Here is a 5,634-nt window from a genome sequence, read left to right on the forward strand (position 1 = left end):
CGGACCCTTACTCTCCAACAAGTTGATCATGAACAATTAGTTGAGAATGTGCACAATTATCAAAAAGTGAGACACTCCTTTCAAATCTACTTCTATAACTGGCTGTACAAGTATCTCTTCTGACCAATTGAATCAGTTTCTTGGGTGCTTAAAGAATACCTGTCTATTTAGATTACTCAAGTCATGCTCAATACAAACACCAAACCGAATTTTGAAGCTTTAAGTTCTTTGCTACCTTATCACATTGAAAAAAAATGATATAAATAAATGGATGATGCTCAACGAATTTTTGAAAAGTATTAATACTATAGTTTCCCAGCTCTCTCAAGCTAATACAACCTCAGAGCAAGTAGAAAAGCTACTTGCGGATCATTAAGCGAAGCTTGCAGCTTACAATAAGTACAAACCTCAACTTTATTTTGCTAATTTTTAGCTGGGTGAAGCATCTAAAGCTGAAAAACAAAGAGACCAAGAATGGAGAGATCTTCAAAAACAACTTGAGGTCGCGAGATAGAACATAGTTAAGACTCATGATTATGTTCAACAACTCTTGCTCCAATAAGATAGTGTTGATGAAGTTTCTAAGACCTTGTCCAAATCTTGAGCAGAAATTTCAACTCTTTAAAAAGAAGTTACTTCTATTTTATTAAATTACATATTTGTTAATGTTTATATTTACATTTTCATTTATATATTTCTCAATTATATTGTTTGGTACTTTTATACATGTAACCATACATGCCTATAAACATAAACAAAAGAAGATTTTGAGTTCATTGAATTCATTACCTTAGGTTTAGTTATTAGGATAATGAATGTAGATAAACTGAAAAAAGGTGACGGAAAGACATTTGACAATATAGGAAACCTAGAATCTTCGCTATTTATAGAAAGAAGAAGGAGTTGGGATCGACTTAGTGCCTCAAATAGATTTGAATATTCATTTCAATGGAACACCTAAAATCTCTTCTTCTTCTTCTTCTTCTTCTTCATTTTTTTTTTAATTTTTTTTTTTAATTGTAAACTTAATGGTTAGTTTCCTTTTTGTTGTTGTTTTTATGAATTTGTTTATGTTAGGTTAATATTTACATTTACATTTATATTTTTTTCAATTATATTTATTAGTACCTTATATATATACACACGTAAACACACAAGGGTACCGCAGTTATGAACATAAGTCATTCCCATAGTTACCTATACAATTACTGTGGGTGTATAATGTATACTATTTTAATTGTATGTTGTGTATTTTATGATACAATCATTGAGTGTAGAAATAAAAATAAATACTTATTAATTATCTCTTTTTTTTTCTTTGAAATATTTTAAAATTTGACTAAATTTTAATATTAAAATTGTTTATTTTGCCAAGCTGGGTTATTTTATGAAATGATAAAATTATCAAAATAATTTTTTAATTTCCATATTTTATTGTTTATTAAAAAATAACATTTTGTATTTTTAATTTCCATATTTTATTGTCTTTTAATTTTCTTGAAAATAAAGCTAAAATAATTAATTAGTTCAATTTTGATAACATCTTATGAAATTATACTAAGTTATTAACGTATAAAAATAAAGAAATAATTTCAAATATACAATTGTTCTTTATTCGTAATTTGTTTAAAGTTTATTTTATGGATTTGTTTTGTATAATCCCCATCTTTTTTGTTTTATATATTAAAAAAAAAAAAAAAACCTCGAATTTATTAAAAAAAAAAAATCAGAGTCCAATTTAATTTTTCATAATTTTTAATGCTAAATGAATTATTAAGTGAGAAAAACATAAAATAAAATAAAAATTATAAATCTTAAAACATCACAACTATTAACCCATTATTATTATTATTATTATTATTATTATTATACAAATAGCGGTTAAATAAACTTAAATTGAGAATATCATAAATAATAATTTAAATGGTTTTTTCATTTGTTCCTAATAAATATATATTTATTTTATCAGTAATTATTTATATTTTCAAATATACAAAATTATAATCTTATATCATATATAAACATAATTAAACTTTAATACACATTTAGTTATACTTATTTGTAAATTAAAATTTGTAAATAAATTCATGCATATACATGAAGTTACAAACTAGTTCCTAATATAGATTTTAAGAGAAAATTTTGATAATTTTGATTTCTATGTTTCTATATACGATATAAAATAAGTAATAAAAAATATCCTAAACTTTCTTGAAAGTTCAATATCGTGTACAAGCTATATCAATCACAAAAACAGCAGTTTAAATCCCACTTTTTAAATGAAAATATCTGATTTAAATAGCCTCTATATACATATTAGTGCATATATATGATAACATTATATAAACCGATGTCAGAGGATGTGGGTTGAGAGTGCAACAATATTTAATAATACATGATCTGCTTCATATTATGCATGCATAATTATCAACTTCACAGCAGTGTAGGGGAGATATCCATGGGAAAGGGATTGCCCAAGACATTGTCCATGTAATAGTGGGGATGGGTAGCATCCATCACCACAAACTGCATATCTTCTGAAGGCTTCCAGTGACGTTTTCTTTGATTTATGAACCAGTTGTTTATTTGCTTCAGATCCAAGCCTGTGGATTCTGCAAGAGCCAGCTTCTGCGACTCCTGTTAGTCACATGAGGTTGCTAAATAAGATGATGAACCAATCCCATATTTAAAAGCATTAGACTAAATGATTAAGTTCAACCTTTCCTTACTTAAGCTTATGGGAAAAATAATAATTTATCATGATATCGGCAAGGGAAACAGTTTGAATCACGCTACCTCTCATTTAAAAAGTCACCATCCCACTCTGTTGGACTTCACTCATCAAGGGAGAGTCTAACAAGTGGTTTTTTTTTTTTTTTGAAACAAAACAGTTCTCCACAGACAAATTAATCTTGTTGATTAAACTTATGCACAACGAACAATAATGGGCATTAACAAAGTCGTACAGTTATAGGTACCGATGGGTAAGGCCATTTGTAATGACAGCAACAACTTGTAAGCACATCGACATGAAAATAGGTTTTCATGACAAGTTGCGATCAGTAGTAATACATGCTTGGATAGCAGTTCTATAATCTGCTTTTGATCTAGCAGTTTTAAATATAAAATAGTCCTAGAAGTCTTGGAAAGAATCCATAAATTCCATGCTAATGAATGAGCATATGAGTACCATGTGCGTATTTGCTTCCATCATGCACAAATCAAAGTGCTTATAAATTCAAATGAAATAAACGGAAAATATTAGACTGAGACCATTTGTAATTATATCTTAACTATTACAAACTGATATAATAAATTTGTGCACCTAAATGAAATTAGAGGGAAACAGTGCTACTTAATTCATGTCTTTAGTAGTCATACACTACAACAAAATGTATTTTCAGTGACAAAAATATTCGTCACTAAAAGTCCAGTTTTTCGTCACTAAGGACCTTTAGTGACGAAATTGGACTTTTAGTGACGAAACTCATTTCGTCACTGTAGCCCCGTCACTAAAAGTCCTGGTGACGAAAAATTTCGTCACTAAAAATCCAATTTGATTTTTTTTTTTTTTAACTTTTAGTGACGAAAACGTTTCGTCACTAAATGTCTTCCTCACAAAAAACAATATTTAGTGACGAAAATATTTCGTCACTAAAAACACTTTAGTTTACTAAATTATATTTAGTGACGAATAATTTCGTCACTAAAACTATGTTTAGATACAGATAGTAATGAAAAAATTCGTCACTAAAACTATTTTTAAGAAAATCAAAGCACATATAGTGACGAACATTTTCGTCACTAAAACCATTTCTTACAAAATTTTTCTATATTTAGTGACGAAATTTTCGTCACTAAAACAATTTTTTGTTGCTATATTTGTGACGAAAAAATTCATCACTAAAACTTATTTTCTATTTTTATTTTTTTCATGACTTTGATATTAACCGGTAATCTATCATTACATTATTAAAACCTCACATTTGAATAACACATTTATTTCAACAACACATTTTTTTTTCTCAAAAAAAAAAAACAAAAAAAACAAGTATCCAATTCAAACTCCTTCCATACAATAATTGTTTGCAATACATACAATAACTCTACTTAAACCCTATTTTAGAACTAGCGGAAGATGTCCTCATATGTCTTCAAGTAATGCCAAAAGTAAATCCTCTAAAAGCCACCAATAAAAAATCTGCACAAATATAAAAACAATACTTCGTTAAAATTATAAAGTAAAAATATTAACTATGTTAAAATCGTAAAGTTGTGTTATCCCCTCAGCATCACCTAAAGAAGAATAGAGCAGTAACAAACCACTCAAGTCCATTGCACGCTTTAACCTTTTAATAATATAAGTTTCTAGAAAAGTGTGGCTCAGGAAAACAACATACCCAACAAGAACTATAGAGTTATTTAAAAAAATTATAGAGTTAAATTATACACAAATAACAATAAAAGTACTTTTTTTTCTTTTGAAAAACTATATTGCAATTTATAATTGAACATTTAACATTCTTTTTCCTGTAATAAAATCCCTGTACTTAAAAACACTGTAAACTCTTTGGCTTGTTGGCCATTAAAGAGGAAAATATATGGTCCACTTATTAATATATTCTTCCCACCATTATTTACGTAAGAGAGAGATTCCATATCCCACACCTATATACATAAATATCTAGTAACAATGGGGAACACACACTTTTCATGTTGTGAAATGATTGTACGATTGAATCACTCCCTGGAAGTCTTTTCCCAACTTTAATCAATTTCTAGTGTCCAAAAAACAAACCAAGTGCTCTTTTAGACGTTTATTATATTTGATTAACATGCATATCCTCCTCATATACAAAAAAATCATTACGTAAACCTCACTTACAGAAATGCAGCTGGAGGTCTCAACCAATACCCAATGTCCAATATCCAACAATCAAAGAATTAATTAAAAGAAAAAACCTCCAATGAAACTTAACAAGTAATTCGACTAAGAGGAAATACTTCCTGCACAATTTGGGTAAATATACGAGTATTTTAAAGGATCATAACAGTAATTTTGTACAATGAATGCAAGACAACAAATTTGATCTCTTGTTTTATTTTTGTAAGTAATAAGATCTTATTAAATAAGAGGAAATACTTCCTGCACACAAGAAAAGCACACAAAATTCTAGAAACCGGATCTGATCTCAACATAAGACTTCTCAAAACCATCATAAAGCTTACAAGGTCAAACACTATATGTCTTTTGATAAGTCACCAAAGCCTAACCAATGATTTCATTCCAAGTATCAGATATAAACACTAATGGGTGCACCTAGTTCGTCTTTACATCTTATATGTTCCGGTAGAAATTGCAAGAAGCATAATAATGAAGGATGGTCCATAGAAATTTATTACTGACTAAAGCTACCTATGGATGGACAAAACTGCCTAGATTGGAACTGCAAAGTTCATCACTAGCTTCAAAGATGAAACAAATATATTGCTTTAGTAAAGATGAAATCAAAAATAAATAAGTGTCAACTTTTTTGTTCTCATTCATACCTCATATGCAGCACTAGTCTATTTAAACTTTTCCGTTGCTCCAGGTTGCTTATTGACATCAGGGTGGTACTTGGAAAAAAAAAA

General features: G+C 28.4%; 1 long non-coding RNA gene across 1 annotated transcript; it reads right to left on the bottom strand.

The window, feature by feature from the left end:
- Positions 1–4,044: 4,044 nt before the first annotated feature.
- On the bottom strand, positions 4,045–5,625 carry LOC136069405 (uncharacterized). The gene is made up of 2 exons (XR_010630637.1): positions 5,551–5,625; positions 4,045–4,201 (listed from the first exon to the last, which is right to left on the bottom strand). It is a non-coding gene; the product is annotated as an uncharacterized LOC136069405 (long non-coding RNA).
- Positions 5,626–5,634: the final 9 nt, after the last annotated feature.

Source organism: Quercus suber, unplaced genomic scaffold (genome assembly GCF_002906115.3).
Source record: "Quercus suber isolate HL8 unplaced genomic scaffold, Cork oak 2.0 scaffold_168, whole genome shotgun sequence".
NCBI lineage: Eukaryota > Viridiplantae > Streptophyta > Magnoliopsida > Fagales > Fagaceae > Quercus > Quercus suber.